Consider the following 17,543-nt stretch of genomic DNA (forward strand, 5'->3'; position numbering starts at 1 on the left):
ATGACACCTTCAATTGGACCAGTCCCTATGACACCTTCAATTGAACCAGTCCCTATGACACCTTCAATTGGACCAGTCCCTATGACACCTTCAATTGGACCAGTCCCTATGACACCTTCAATTGGACCAGTCCCTATGACACCTTCAATTGGACCAGTCCCTATGACACCTTCAATTGAACCAGTCCCTATGACACCTTCAATTGAACCAGTCCCTATGACACCTTCAATTGAACCAGTCCCTATGACACCTTCAATTGGACCAGTCCCTATGACACCTTCAATTGGACCAGTCCCTATGACACCTTCAATTGGACCAGTCCCTATGACACCTTCAATTAGACCAGTCCCTATGACACCTTCAATTGGACCAGTCCCGATGACACCTTCAATTGAACCAGTCCCGATGACACCTTCAATTGAACCAGTCCCTATGACACCTTCAATTGAACCAGTCCCTATGACACCTTCAATTGAACCAGTCGCTATGACACCTTCAATTGGACCAGTCCCTATGACACCTTCAATTGAACCAGTCCCTATGACACCTTCAATTGAACCAGTCCCTATGACACCTTCAATTGGACCAGTCCCTATGAGACCTTCAATTGGACCAGTCCCTATGACACCTTCAATTGAACCAGTCCCTATGACACCTTCAATTGGACCAGTCCCTATGACACCTTCAATTGGACCAGTCCCTATGACACCTTCAATTTGACCAGTCCCTATGACACCTTCAATTGGACCAGTCCCTATGCCACCTTCAATTAGACCAGTCCCTATGACACCTTCAATTGGACCAGTCCCTATGACACCTTCAATTAGACCAGTCCCTATGAGACCTTCAATTGGACCAGTCCCTATGACACCTTCAATTAGACCAGTCCCTATGAGACCTTCAATTGGACCAGTCCCTATGACACCTTCAATTGGACCATACCCTATGACACCTTCAATTTCTAACTTTCCCTAATCTGGTGCACACATTTGGAGCGCCGCCCAAGCAAGGCATTTCATTGGCTTGACGTGTTGCGAGGTGTCACTGATTTACATCAGCTTCCGACCAGTCTTTTTAGCTGATTTCTGCCATGGAAGTTCTCCAGGCTTCCTGTTTTAGGGAAGCCTGTTTCGCGATGAGGCTACCCTTGCAACAATGTGAGGAGGGTGAAACGTCATATGAGGACGACGATATGCATACTGCCCCACCCCCACTACACACCCACTGATGTATGAGACTGAAGTACTGTTGCAACATATCAAATGTCCTCTCAGAGAGAGGGAATGAAGGGGCTGCAGCACTGAGTGAGAGATACGTTCTACAGGCTGCTCTTTGGAAGCTCTTTGGAGAAAGGACTGGACATTGACTGGAAGCAAACCTAATCCAAGGCAGAATCTGAGCAGTATTGAGCATAATGTGAATGCACTGCAGTTTGTGTGCGTGGGATACATTCCTCCTCGTGTGAGTGGGAGGGAAACCAGTATGGTGCAGAAATGCATGTGGGCGGGACTGCGCTGTACACCATCACAATGATCATAATGAGCTCAGCCAGAGTGATTCAGTACAAATACACCAGTAACCACTGCATTCACATTGCCCCTAAATGTCTACTCAGATCTGGCCTTAACAAACAGACACACAGATGTGATACATCCTGCTCATACAACTAATCTCTGTCATCATGAATACACACACCCTCTCTCTCGCTAACTCACACAGGAAAAATAAATGAATTACCATTTGTAAATATTAGATTTTTCTCTTTCGTTACTGCAAAATATTAAAACATGTTTTAAAGCTCCCTAAGTTGTCTGTCTGCACAGAGCGGTCTGGCTGGAAGGGATCACTATTTGGGGAGACAAACGTGTGACTCAGTTCTCTGATTCAGAGGTGGCCTACAGTAGATAACAGAGCTCTAGGGCTTGCTGCAGGGCCAGGCCTTCCGCCTCTCCATCTCTCCCTGGATGGTGGAGGAACAAAGCCACCACACCCAGCTCCCTCACATCTTTCCCTGCTTCCCTCCCCATTACGATGAGCTCTCATGCTAGATATTTCATCCTAGCCTGCCCAGCCCAGGCCCAGCATTCCGTTAGAGTACAGCAGGAACAGCTGCTGATGTCATTGCTCCAGCAGGCAAGAGCCACTGACCCGGTCACATGGGACAAGCTTAGCCTGGTCAGTATTGAACTCTGTGGTCTTGTTAAGATTCAAGGGACAGACAGATTTGGCCCTCTGTCCCTGTCAAAAGACTCTCTGCCTTTCTTTTTCTATATCTCTCTTTCTCATTACGTCTTTCTTTTCTTTCTCCTGAGAAAATGAAGATGGGTAAAGCAGACTCAACCTATGTTTTCAGGGGGACTTGATTCATTTCCCACCTTCACACCACATACTAAATCACTCCTGTCAAATCAACAAGAGTCAATACACAGTGTCAACAAAGAGCGGATCCAGCCCTGAGCATGGTGCTGAGAACAAGCACAGCTACAGGATGAGTATAATAGCCACAGTAAATGTCTATATGCTACAAGACAGGCCAGAGCCAAGTAGACTAGCCATGCAGCAAAGCCAAAACCTTGCCATAATGTTAGAATAGCAATATCGGAATAAGCAGCTTTGAGTTTTTTTATGTGATTTTATTAGGATCCCCATTAGCCAGAGCTAGTCTAGCTAGTCTTACTTGGATCTGACGCGTAACAAAAAAGACATTACAAACAAAAGCCTTTACAATTTACATACATTTACATAACTTAGCAGAAGCTCTTATCCAGGAGCAATTAGAGTTAAGTGCCTTGCTCAATGGAAATGGCAGATTTTACCTTTACCTTTTTTACCTAGTCGGCTTGATTCGATTCAAACCAGCGACCTTTCGTTTACTGGCCCAACACTCTTAACCCCTAGGCTACCTGCCGCCCTAGCATCTGGGCCAACGCGGGAACAATGAGCTACTTCTCTGGAGCAAAATAGACATACTATCATTCCCTGTTATACATTGAACGCCGTACACCTTAGTGTGATGTCATATGTGGAAAATTATTTTGTTAATTCATGAGCGACAACCTACCATTTTCTATTAGAATGTTATTTTAAAGTACCATTGCATACTCCATAATCCCTGAGGGGGCATTGACTGACTGGTCTGGTGTGAAAAAGCTCTTAAAAGAAAAGGAGGGAAAAAAAACAGAGAATGTACATAAAATAACTCACAGTCTATCTTGGAACTGTAAGATGGAGGAATGTCAAAATTACAACATGAAGAGATCAAAGTCAAGGTATACTGAACATAGTTCCATTCATTGTAATTGAGAGATTAATAGAGTTGAATGCAATGTTTGAATAGCAGTTTTCTATCAAGAGCCTCAGAATATACAGGTATGAATTCCCTGTGCACATACTGCATTACACATTTCTCTCTGTCTTGAAAGTCCTCACTGCACACACTGCATTATGATTAGCAATCATTTTCATTACAAAGCTTCAAGGAGAGCAAAATGTTGATGCAAATGTATAGCAGAGTACAATGGGGCAGCATGGTTTTCATTATTTTGATGGCGGCTCTGTTGCTGGCTGTGTGTGCAATTTAAGGACTGCATGTCCCCAATGTTACAGAAGCCTTATTATTAGAAGCCACTGTGTAGCATCATACTCATATTCTACAGCCCTGTCCAGGTAACAGAGAGAAAGAAAGACAGAGAGAAAGAAAAAGAGAGAGGTGCTGAATGGATAGTGTGTAGATCCCCAGGCTTGGCACTGCTGATATCGCACGGTAAGCAAGGGTGTTAGCTTTGTTCAAGGCACAAATTGCAGAGTGCACATACGTTGGACACACACTTCCATCCACACACATACACGCTAACCTACAACACTGACATGTATTGCCCCCATACATCAAACCACCACACACACACACCCTTAGCACATGTGACGCCTAGTCCTGATTTAACACACCCCTGTCCAGATAGTGCTGCTGCAATGCTTATGGAACCCACAAGCCTCCTGGTGACATTGAGTGTGGCAAACAGAGAAACCCATGGAGGGAGGGAAGAGAGTAGGGTGGAGAGCCGAGGAGGAGAAAGAGAGAGGAGGAGGAGGAAGACTGAGATATTTTAAAGGGTTTTAAAGGAAGGAAAGAAAATTAGCTGCACCAAAGATGATCTCGCCTCTTCCTCTTTGGCTGCACTGTACAGGAAGCAGCAACGTCTGTCCGCTCCACCACTTCCTTCTAACTGGGAGAGAGATAGTGAATGTGGACAGGGCTCTCATGGCCCTTCACACCGGTCCAGGTTTTCACAGAGCCGGGGTTGAGATACAGAGACAGAAGGAGCAGGGAAAGGAGTGAAAGGAAGGAGGCGATAGTAAATCTGTGAGCGGAGCTCTTCAAACACCAGCCTTCTTCTTCCTTCTCTACGTTTAACTGCCTGTCGCTCCCCAGAATACTGATGGGGGCTCTTCAAAGGCACGGTAAATACTGCCAGAGTGTGTGTGTGTATATATATGTGTGTGTGATTCTTTTAACATGGCTGAATTAGGATGTTCATTCATTCTAAGTCAGACAGCTTCAATAGAGAACTTCTCCATTTTCTTCTCAGAGTTCTCACCTTCTCTCAAATGTTCCCCTGGCTTCAATAGGTCTTAATAACCTGAATACATGTCTGTAATAAGAGGATATAGAGAATAAAATATGTTTGTGGAATACATACATGATGGATGGTTAACAGCACTGAGGTGCAAATTGACGTTGTGATAACAAAGTTACATTACATACCTTGACACACTCTCACAATAATCCCATGTTAATCTAGAATGATCACAGTGTGTGCCAATGGAGTACCTGCCCATCTTCCAAAAACATCTGAGACCCTACCTATTCAAAGAGTATCTTAAATAAGACATCTCAGTCTTAGCCCCACCTTCTTCTTATCCTACTGGCACTGACTTTGCTGATTACTTCTTTATTGAGGAAAAATGTGCTTACTACGATTGTGATATGTGGTTGTCTCAACTAGCTATTAGATGAATGCACTAACTGTAACTTGCTCTGGATTAGTGTGTCTGCTAAACAACTAAATGTAAAAATAACTATGTAAATGGAGGGTAAAAATAAAACGGCAGAAGCCCTATTTCATTTTTTTTTTTTTTTTACTTTTCTAATTAATTCGGTTTTTTTTTCAGAAGGACTAATGATGACTGACATGAATCTACATGCTATATAACACCATGTCTACCTACTGACATTAATCTACATGCTATCTAACACTGTGTTTAAACTACTGACAATCTACATGCTATTTAAAACCATGTCTAAACTACTGACATTAATCTACATGCTAACTGCTGACATTAATCTACATGCTAACTGCTGACATTAATCTACATGCTTTCTAAAACCATGTCTAAACTACTGACATTAATCTACATGCTAACTACTGACATTAATCTACATGCTAACTACTGACATTAATCTACATGCTATCTAAAACCATGTCTAAACTACTGACATTAATCTACATGCTATCTAAAACCATGTCTAAACTACTGACATTAATCTACATGCTAACTACTGACATTAATCTACATGCTAACTACTGACATTAATCTACATGCTATCTAAAACCATGTCTAAACTACTGACATTAATCTACATGCTAACTACTGACATTAATCTACATGCTAACTACTGACATTAATCTACATGCTAACTACTGACATTAATCTACATGCTAACTGCTGACATTAATCTACATGCTATCTAAAACCATGTCTAAACTACTGACATTAATCTACATGCTATCTACTGACATTAATCTACATGCTAACTACTGACATTAATCTACATGCTATCTAAAACCATGTCTAAACTACTGACATTAATCTACATGCTAACTACTGACATTAATCTACATGCTAACTGCTGACATTAATCTACATGCTATCTAAAACCATGTCTAAACTACTGACATTAATCTACATGCTATCTAAAACCATGTCTAAACTACTGACATTAATCTACAGCTTAGCCTTTGTAACACCTATACATAACACCTACATAACTACCTTACTACAATGATTATGGTGTGTCAGAGAGAGTTTAGAAGTGTCAGAGAGAGTTTAGCAGATGCATACATACAGAGCAAAGTGTACGGGGTCTACTACGGGTTTGGTCGTATCACAACCTCAAGTCAATCAAGGCAGTATATGAGCAGCACCAAACAGACATGACCAACCATGCCTGACAGCTGAGATACAAAGACAGGAGCTCTGTCTAAATGTGCAGACCATAAGCATCTTATGCTTCTATTAATACACAACTCTTAAGTCCACAGAGAGATCAGTCACTTTAAGGTCTAAGGTCTTGGTTGATGAAGGTTAATCTGACTATCGCGTACAGTCAGTGTATGCATTATGACTACAAAAGAACAATGGGTAACCTGACTGACTATTTTCATTCTTGCAGTTTGTGCATTTGATGGATCGCACGCTATTGATTTACAGGACTTCATGCATGTACTGTACATGCACACACACAATTCCTGGAGTCCCTATTTTCCCACCAACACAGATCAGTATGCTTGAGTGGTTTGGAGTGTGCAGGTTAGGTCCCCTGTGTTTGTTCTCGGCTCCAGTTTGCTCCCATGTAGCTCCCTTCTATTCCCCAGCCCAGACAGCTGTGCTTCCCGGAGTAGAGTAGACCCACAGATCCGGGCCATGATGTGTTGATGATGAGCAGAGAATCCACTCTAACGACCCTGCATATGCAAACAACATGTCTGTGCTCTCATCACCTCCCAGGAGTGGGAAGGAAGGTGCTCTTTTACAGACCACAAAGAGGAAGTGATCAAACAAGAAACTCTGTAATTATTCCAGAATTATTGTTTGACAGTGTATGTGCTATTTTAGGGGATATGATGAAAGCGCTTGTGATTTTATCATTTACTTTGCAGGCAAAACTGCAAGGGGAAGTCAGCAGTAAAGGATTGAACTGCAATCCATAGACCAGGTGAGACCAAATTTGGAATGAAAGGTTAAATACTAGAGGACACGAAGAACAAGTCAGAGAAGGTCTAGGGTATGTGGACATAGGTAAGTATTTACTGTATGTCACAGGTTACATTGGATGGAATAGAATGGACAGGAAATAGAATGGCTGTTTATCTGAGTGCAGTGCCCTTTTACAGGAAAACCCCAGTGACCCCGGGGCTGTAACGGAATGACCTCCTCATGAAATATTAGTGGGGTTGCTGATGTGCTTTTTATTAGCCCAATGGGAGTGCTTACTTAGTTAAAGATTCATGATCCAAACGGACATTAGAACAATGCCTCAGAGACTAAACTACAGCCAACAACATGTGGTTCCTCTGAGAAGCCTGATGACCATTGCAGTGCTATCCCATGTAAACAGACAATCATACTAAATCCTACAGAGAATTAGACAAAGAGGACAAGGTTGAAGACTCACCTTCACCGCCGGATGAGAAATCAGGTTTCCATAAACCCTGGAGAGAGCTGCTGTCCTTTACAGGAGGTCACCTACACAGAGAGACAGACAGAGAGACAGGTTCAGGGATACGTGTCGCGGACGCCCTCTATTTTCTGCAGTCTTATTTGAATAAAACTGATCTGACCATGATTCAGCATGTGGAAGATAAGATGGCAGTGTGTCTCCTTGGCCAAACACATGACCACCAGACACAGCACAGAAGATGGGACGGACTGTCTATGGATCTGAGCCAACGACCAGCTCTTATAATTCACCAACACAAGAATTGTTACTAACCATGATATTTTCTTCACTCTCCTACACTCACACTCTTTCCATGCATTTTAGCAAAACTGTAGAAATGCATTTAGCTGTTTTTGTTAAAGTCATATTCAGCTCCCTGGAGTAAATTCTAATTGTTCCTGAAACAGAGAGGCAAAGTTTTCAAAGTGCCACTTTGAAGCCGATAACAGTCATTTTGGTAGCTACAACAGTAAACCCATACCCTCCAATTGCTCCTCCTTGACTGTGGAGCCATGAGTTACAAATCCTTTAAAAGGGTAACACAGCCCATTATCTCTCCCTTGTGTCCTCCATGTTCCTCTCCAATGTGTGACTGCATGTCTAGTCTGCTTACTTACATTTTGGAGGACTCAGTCTCTGTGTTTGACTCTGTGGCAGGCCAGGAACCTTCTGGGACAAGGAATTATGAGACTATAAAAATATGCAGTTGCCTCTGATATCATACCACTCCATATGCATCCCACACAGACCTAGTGAGAGGGAACCGACTGTAGCCAGGATTCTCAGCAGCACAGTTGATCAAACATTTAAAGAGACACTGCCTCTGATATACAATGTCAGTGTGAGCATCACTATGAAAACCCCCACATCCACACACATATAGGCTGCTCATGCCTCTCACTCTGAACTGAGGACACACAAAGGCAACATTACATTATGGGAACATATCTGGAACATTTGAAGAGAAGCTAATGCACACACATGCAAACAGATACACCTCAAATGCTGACCAGTTCAAATAGTGAGGCCCTACGTTAATGAGGAATACAACCCCTAGTGTTCAGAATGACACACCTGAAACCCAACCCTTCAGTGGGTAACCAACCCTGGGTGGTTACAGTATTACCACCATAAACAAATGTGTTTATATACATCCTTGATTACCACCCATCCAAAAGGAAATAAAATAAACAAACCAAAGCTAGGAGAAAACGCTGATCATTGAACGTGACAGACAGGCCATGTAGGTGAGACAAACAGGCCATGTAGGTCGCCATTATGGGAAGCCCAAAGCCACTTGTATGACACACTGAGTCAGTCCATCCCTTGAGGCTGGGGCTGAAGCTGGGTCATCCAGTCCATCCCTGCAGGCTGGGGCTGAAGCTGGGTCATCCAGTCCATCCCTGCAGGCTGGGGCTGAAGCTGGGTCATCCAGTCCATCCCTGCAGGCGGGGGCTGAAGCTGAGTCAGTCCAGTCCATCCCTGCAGGCTGGGGCTGAAGCTGGTTCAGTCCATCCCTGCAGGCTGGGGCTGAGTCATCCAGTCCATCCCTGCAAGCGGGGGCTGAAGCTGAGTCAGTCCAGTCCATCCCTGCAGGCTGGGGCTGAAGCTGGTTCAGTCCATCCCTGCAGGCTGGGGCTGAGTCATCCAGTCCATCCCTGCAGGCGGGGGCTGAAGCTGAGTCAGTCCAGTCCATCCCTGCAGGCTGGGGCTGAAGCTGAGTCATCCAGTCCATCCCTACAGGCTGGGGCTGAAGCTGAATCATTGTCATCTTTTTCACAATGGCCAACGATCATGTTAAGATAAAATGTCAGAGGTTGGAAGATAAAGCATTTTGTCTTAAGCACAGACAAGAGAATAATGATTATTAGCTGTGCCTCAGCTACCTATTGGTAAAGGCTTCATCCCAGCCAATAAAGGGAGATATCACATTATTACTTCCTTCCTGTTCTCCCCGCAGCCTAGAGAGATAAGACAGCCGGGCTATCCTTCAGACTCACTGTTCTCACATTCCCTCCTTTCCCTCTTCCACTTTCACAGGTTGTCAGACACCACTGCCTGCTCTGAGAACAGGACTCCATATAGTCACAGCAACAACAAATGACTATCACCTCCCACTAACAGATTGGCTCTCACGGTGGGACCCCTTGGACCCGCACCATCCAAGAGCTTCTCTCTTGGTAACACTATCACATAGGTCATGTCCACACACATTATATTATGTACAAAACATTAAGAACACCGGCTCTTTCCATGACATAGACAGCCCAGGTGAACCCAGGTGAAAGGTATGATCCCTTATTGATGTCACTTGTTAAATCCTCTTAAATCAGTGTAGATGAAGGGGCCGAGACAGGTTAAAGAAGGATTTTTAAGCTTTGAGACAATTGAGACAAGGATTGTGTATGTGTGCCATTCAGAAGGTGAATAGGCAAGACAAAAGATTTAAGTTCCTTTGAATGGGGTATTGTAGTAGGTGCCAGGTACACCAGTTTGTCTCAAGAACGGCAATACTGCTGGGTTTTTCCATGCTCAAAAGTTTCTTGTGTGTACCACCACCCAAAGGACATCCAGCCAACTTGACACAACTGTGGGATGCATTGGAGTGAACCTGGGCCATCATCCCTGTGGAACGCTTTCGACACCTTGGAGTCCTTTCTCCAACAAATTGAGGCTATTCTGGGGGCAAAAGGGGGGTGGGGGTGTTCCTAATGTTAGGTATACACAGTTTGTATGCAACAAATATGAGAGCTGTAACAAGATAGACACTCAATAACAGCATGCCTGTCCTGTGAAAGGTCACCACTACCGTGGCTTTTAAAATCAAATAAAAATGTAACCTTTATTTAACTAGGCAAGTCAGTTAAGAACAAATACTTATTGACAATGACGGCCTACGGGGAACAGTGGGTTAACTGCCTTGTTCAGGGACAGAATGACATATTTTTACCTTGTCATCTTGGGGATTCAATCCAGCAACCTTTCAGTTACTGGCCCAACACTCAAACCACTAGGCTACCTGTCGCCCCGGGTTTGAAGCTGCAACATGTAACTTTTTGGATGACCGGACCAAATTCCCATAGAAATGTGAGTTCTCATTGAAAGCAAGTCTAAGAAGCGGTAGATCTGTTCGATGTGCACTATTTCTATGATTCCAGTTCTTAAGTTTAGTTTTTGTGTCTTTTACTTTCGGTGTTGTACTTGTACAGCTTCAAACAGATGAAAATATAAAGTATACATATACTCCCTCTCCGGCCTCTAGGTCATCAGGCTGCTGATTATCCCGCACACCTGTCACCATCGTCTCGCGCACCTGCACCTCATAACAATCACCTGGACTCCATCACCTCCTTGATTTTCTTCCCTGTATCTGTCACTCCCCTTGGTTCTTTCCTCAGGTGTTATTGACTCTGTTTTCATGTCGGTGCGTTGCTTGTGTCTCTCCCTGAACTTGCTTCCCGACTCTCAGCGCACTCGTTACAGGTACAAGGATTCTCTACACTTGCTTGTTTTTGAATTTTTTTTTTACATAAACTGAAATTAGGCAAACTATTAGAATTTTTGCAACCAGGAAATGGTGGAGTGATTTCTGCATATTGCATCTTTAATAATAAGGCCTCTCGCTCCAGAGGAGCAGGAGCTCTCTCTCTCCCTCCCTCTTGTATTTCAACTAATGAGATCTGAAGTGAACATCAACTGATCAAACCAAAAGTTGTTACTTTGGCAACATATTTCCTAATCTGAGTAAAAGACAAACAAGTGTATTTGATAAGTAAATCTACATTGGAAGACTTTGCATTTGAAAATAAAAATAGTTAATAACATCATAAGTTAATAGTGCAACTTCTTGTTCCACTTTTGGAACTTTAATTTTGGATTATTAGAGAGGCAGGTGAGACAAGGGTGCCTGTGAGTCATGGCAAATGTGAAGGCAAATGTCAGTGTACCGGGCTTCCCACAGAAAGTGAATGTGTTGTGTTTTATGAATCACTGGATAATTTGACTGAGACATGAGTAAGGCTTCCTAACATTTGGTTGGGAAAGTCAATATGGCTGAATCAGGTTAGCAGTAGTTCTCAGAGGAGCCATTCGCCATCCAAGCTCCCAGCTTCCTATATAGGCCAACTTGAATGGAGGCTGCTGAGGGTAGGATGACTCATAATAATGGATGGAAGCCATGTGTTTGGTGTATTTGATACTATTCCAATTATCCCACTCCAGTCATTACCACGAGCCCGTTCTCCCAATGAAGGTGCCACCAACCTCCTGTGACCTACTCCCCATTATCTTGCTAGGGATTTCCTCGGAGCAGAACCTATGAGAGAAAACGGTCGCTGTTTAGGTGCTGAATCTGGCTGAATGGTCGCTGTCCATTCTGGTGTCACTGAAACGCTGATAATACTGTTTTGTTTTATAAACAAAAATGTATCCACTCACTCATAAGAGCATCTGCTAAATTACTCAAATTTCAATGTAAAAAAATTATATTAATACTACTGTTTGTTAAAGCACCACCAGCCCTTTGCTCTTAATCGTGATATATAGTCACCGCAACAACCTCTTCATGAAAACAAGGTTCAATCTTTGAGGATCATCCAATGTTTTATATAAATGGAGACTGGTAATCTGTTATTCTGTTAGCAAACAAACCCAACACCGTGTTTATATTTGTCCTGTTTCGCACTTGTACAACCATGTAACCTATACAAGTGTGTAGTGTGAAAAGTGCATATCCCATGTCGGTTTAGGGATTTGAACTAGCAACCTTGGAGTTACTAGCCCAAAGCTCTTACCACTAGGCTACCTGCTGGGTGTTAGATAACACAGTTGCCAAAATGTTGCACTGACCATACAAAGTTGTTGTCGTTTACAGCCAGTTTGCAAATCTGATATCAAATTTCAAGTGACACATCTCAGAAATACAATGTGACGTAATCTTCCATGTTCCGCAAAGCTATATTTGTTCATCCTCAGTTAAGTTTCAACACATAAAAAACAGATAAACACTGAAGAGGAGGAGGGGGATTAAAAACTACATAGAGTGCCCTATTCTATTATGGTTAGCTTCCTCTGTTGTGATTAAGCTTGCTATCTATTCCCACTGCTTTTCTTCGGACAGACCGGTCACTAGCAGCAGAATTAAAGAGCATTCCATTACTCTCTGGATCAGTGGCATTCAAAGTCAGGGTCAGGGGGGACCTGCAGTGGGGGTCGCCAAAATGTACACAAAATCATGTCATTTTTTTAGGAACAAAATTTGTGTATTGGACAATATACAAACGTTTTTGAGAAAGATGTAAATGTAGTTATTGGTTTCGTTTCATTTTGATAAGAGATATAAATGCAATGAATTCAAGGTTATTTGTTGATGTAAAAAGTTTTTTTAAATGTATTTACCGATTGTGTCATTAGATTTGTGGTGGGGTCGCAAGTATTTTTTTAGGGGAAAAATTGTGTCCCCAAAAGTTATGGTAAAAAGAATTGGGTCCTTGCTGAAAAGGCTTGAATACCACTGCTCTGGATGATAACTACAGTGATAGAGCCGTTTGGATGCATGAGCACAAATCATAATTGAATGCTAAAAAACAAACGTTCAGGCTCTAAGCAGCAGCAGTTTCCACAACCACACTGAGAAGCAAGAAAAGTGAAGCATGTTATTATACCTACCTACACAGTGCTTGACTTGGACTGAAATAAGTGCCGATACTCATTCTCGGTGCCGGTACTGTTTATATTTAGGTGCAGGAGCTTCACAATACTTTTGAGATCATTTTCTACAAGAGGAACAGGAGCTCAAGCAGTAGAACATTTGAGGTGCCGGTACTCAGCTCCAGTGAACTCTTGTCTAAGTCAAGCACTGGACATACAAAACAACCCACAAATGTGATTGTGGATAAAACTCACATACATACAGTACCAGTCAAAAGTTTGGACACACCTACTCATTCAAGGGTTTTTCTTTATAAAAAAAAAACAACTATTTTCTACATTGTAGAATAATAGTGAAGACAGCAAAACTATTAAATAACATATATGGAATCATGTAGTAACCAAAAAAGTGTTAAACAAATCAAAATATACTTTATATTTTAGATTCTTCAAAGTAGCCACCCTTTGCCTTGATGACAGCTTTGCACACTCTTGGCATTCTCTCAACCAGCTTCATAAGGAATGCTTTTCCAACAGTCTTGAAGGAGTTCCCACATATGCTAAGCCCTTGTTGGCTGCTTTTCCTTCACTCTGGAGGCCAGGTCATCTGATGCAGCACTCCATCACTCTCCTTCTTGGTTAAATAGCCCTTACACAGCCTGGAGGTGTGTTTTGGGTCATTGTCCAGTTGAAAAACAAATGATAGTCCCACTAAGCGCAAATCAGATGGGATGGTGTATCGCTGCAGAATGCTGTGGTAGCCATGCTGGTTAAGTGTGCCTTGAATTTTAAATCAATCACAGACAGTGTCACCAGCAAAGCACCCCCACATCATCACACCTTCTCCATGCTTCACGGTGGGAACCACACATGCAGAGATCATCCGTTCACATACTCTGCATCTCACAAAGACAAGGGCGGTTGGAACCAAAATTTGGACTCATCAGACCAGATAACAGATTTCCACCGGTCTATTGTCCATTACTCGTGTTTCTTGGCCCAAGCAAGTCTCTTCTTCTTATTGGTGTCCTTTACTAGTGGTTTCTTTACAGCAATTGGAACATGAAGGCCATGAAGGCCACACAGTCTCCTCTGAACATTTGATGTTGAGATGTGTCTGTTACTTGAACTCTGTGAAGCATTTCTTTGGGCTGCAATCTAAGGTGCAGTTTACTCTAATGAACTTATCCTCTGCAGCAGAGGTAACTCTGGATGTTCCTTTCCTGTGGTGGTCCTCATGAGAGCCAGTTTCATCATAGCGCTTGATTGTTTTTGCGACTGCACTTCAAGAAACTTTAAAAGTTCTTGAATTGTTCCGCATTGACTGACTTTAATGTCTTAATGTAATGATGGACTGTCATTTCTCTTTGCTTATTTGAGCTGTTCTTGCCATAATAAATACTTGTTGTTTTACCAAATAGGGCTACCTTCTGTATACCACCCCTACCTTGTCACAACACAACTGATTGGCTCAAACTCATTAAGGAAATAAATTCCACAAATACAATTCTAACAAGGCACACCTGTTAATTGAAATGCATTCCAGGTGACTACGTCATGAACCTGGTTGAGAGAATTCCAAGAGTGTGCAAAGCTGTCATCAAGGCAAAGGGTGGCTTCTTTGAAGAATCTCATATGAAATAATGTAGGCTATTGAAGATAATAGTGTAAGCTAGGGAAAACAGACAAAGGTTAGAAGGGCCTACCGGGATGCAATAACCATGTGAATTGTGCAGATATTATAATTCTAACTAATTGCCCACCACACACTTCTCTGATCTCAGTTACTGTATGTCATTACAAGAAAAAAAATAATTGCAACAGGTTCTCAGAAACTAAGAGCACAATACAAGTCCAGAAATCAATGGCAGTTGTGTTTGCCTCTGGCAAGCTTTGTGTTGAGGGCCGGTGCCCCACTTTTATTAACGCCTTCTTCCATCACAACAGAGATGCATAGACACATTTTCCAGATGACTCATATTACATGATGGGCACTGGGCACACATGGCACTTGTAGCAGTTTGCTTTTGAATCATGTCACTGTGGAGGCTTCCCTGTCTGCTTCCATTTTGGGAAATTATAGGAACTGAGCATCTCACCCACAGACATGTAATTTTGGTTAACCAAGAACTAAAGTATCACGTAATTGGTCATATGTAGTCTGCCCACAAGAGATTAACAGACATGACACAGAATCTCAACTAATCCAAGATCAGTGACAAACTGACATTGTCTGTGAGAACAAACAAATGGGTGAAGGCAGGACACAGTTTATGTCAAGAGACTTGGATGCAGTGCATGACCTCTTTGAATGTTGGTGCCAACAAGACTAGCTTCCCTCCAAGAGATTGTGTGGGCACTTGGAACACTGCAAGTGTGTTTTTGCAATGCACAATGAATAAAGAAAATATTCCAGATTAATCCAAGCATGGACTCAGTTTCAATCAACAAGAGAGATTCATTTTAGTCAACTGATATTGAACGGTTCCTGTTGAAAGACTCCACTCCAAGGTATAGGAGAGTACATGGAGTCAGCTAATTAAAAGAACCCGCTACAACTGCTTATGGCGCACTACAATTGGATTATTCCCCTCACTGCATTATGTCCATCCTCTCCCTCCTCTGCAGCCACATCTCGCTCACTCAGGGGCACTGGCACCTTTGCTGACAGGCTTACAGACAGTGCGGTCCACCAGAGCTCAATTTCAGCACCATGGACAGCTCCCAAGAGACAACGGACAGAACAGATGGCAGTAATAGGCTACCTTCCCTTCCTCAGCATCAATAAACTATGCTGAGGCAGTCAATCCCCTCATGGACAGTGTTGACACCCTGATGAGCGAGGCATAAACAACCCGTTTCTCTAAAGTGCCTAACATCCCCTTATTCAACCCCTTAACACAGCCTACAACTGGGAACTGGCTATCACCTACAGCCATCACTAGTGGTGCAGAAGAATCACTAATGATATAAACATCTCCAAACTGCATAAATGTTTAGGCATGTGCATTCTACCAGACTACCAGATCTTCTGTTTTGACTGTGCTGAGATATATTTCCTTAAGACACACGATAGGAAATACAATTCCATGAATGGCAATAATGTTATTGATACGTGAGGCGAGCAGCAGTGCTTCCACCGAGAAAAACAATGACGATAGAGTAACGATGGCACTGTGTTATGACAGGCTATTACATAACAGCAGACCGGAATGCCCTCATTAGTATTCAATACCCTATTCATACCCTATTCTGCATTACGATTTTCTGGCATTACATATTACAAATGTTGCACCTGATAGCCTACTAAACAATAAATATAGACTACTATTCATCGTTGGTCGACTGCTTTATTAAATAGTTTTCAGAAGCATCATTGCGACCTTGCTTATTCGTCCAGGCTACCTCAATTGTCTAGTTCCTCTCACTGTTCGTGCTAGGAGGGGGCATAAACGGCAATCTCACAACCTTGGTCAGTCTGTTTTCTTAAGGACGTGTGGTGATAGCATCTGCGGCCGATAGCCTGTAGTCTTTTATCCTAAAGTCATTATATTCGATCTCTATTCATACACAGTTTAGGTTATATTGTTACAATTACCCCCAGAAAACGCTTAGCCATGCTTCAATTTCTCAAGGAAAACATGAGCCTATATAGCCCATATAAGGTCAAAACTCAGGAATAACCAGGCAATATAACTTAATAGTGACAGTATGTGATCAGAGGAAAACATCTGCATGGTGGAAAACATAATCTCTCGTAGAATCTCATGAAATAAAACATTTTAATAAAAAAAAACATTCACGTAGCCTAAAGCAATAAGACAATTGCCAAATATGTTACAATTTAGCACAACCACATTTTTGAAATGACATGTGAAACATAAAACAGTCTACAACATACAAAATAACAACATACCTGGCATAAGATAGGCTATATCAAGGTCTTGACAACAATACATTAGAGTATTCATTTCATATTTATGAAGAATACGTCGTTTAGAGAGAAAAATGTATGGGAAGGAACCATGCGAGAGATCCCTTCATCCCTGTGTTGCCCTAGCGTTATATAACCATGGACAGACACTATGTAACGCCAACAATGGACAAACATGCATGGCTGACTTACCAGGGTGTAGGCTAAGCGTGTTATCCAAATATATTCTAAATGTTTATCAGCTCTCTTTTTGGAATGACAGAAGGTGACCCTGCTTCTTCTGCAAGAGGCTCTGCATCTGCGAGATCACGATGCACGCAGCAAGGGGGAGCTGCAAAGCACTCGCGCACATTGGGGGATGGTCCAACAAAAAGCTATCGCGTGTCTCTTTAAACGCTTCAATATTGTCCACAATCAGAGTTTTGTCATTAACATAATACGATGGATTGGAAACATTTTGGT

General features: G+C 42.5%; 1 protein-coding gene across 5 annotated transcripts in view; it reads right to left on the reverse strand.

Annotated features, from left to right (window-relative positions):
- The window catches only part of LOC110532422 (protein kinase C and casein kinase substrate in neurons protein 1), a 46,828-nt gene extending 29,285 nt beyond the window's left edge, over positions 1 to 17,543 (reverse strand). For 2 of the 5 annotated variants that reach the window (XM_036988383.2, XM_090184837.1), the window contains exons 1-2: positions 17,274 to 17,495; positions 7,454 to 7,524 (exon numbers count right to left, since the gene is read on the reverse strand). The gene's annotated coding sequence lies outside the window, so the exon portion shown is untranslated. Of the gene's footprint in view, positions 1 to 7,453; positions 7,525 to 8,115; positions 8,240 to 17,273 lie in introns of those variants that run through there. The other 3 variants (XM_090184834.1, XM_090184833.1, XM_090184836.1) reach the window with 3 other exon arrangements.

Source organism: Oncorhynchus mykiss, chromosome 9 (assembly GCF_057628025.1).
Source record: "Oncorhynchus mykiss isolate SJ-2025 chromosome 9, ASM5762802v1, whole genome shotgun sequence".
NCBI lineage: Eukaryota > Metazoa > Chordata > Actinopteri > Salmoniformes > Salmonidae > Oncorhynchus > Oncorhynchus mykiss.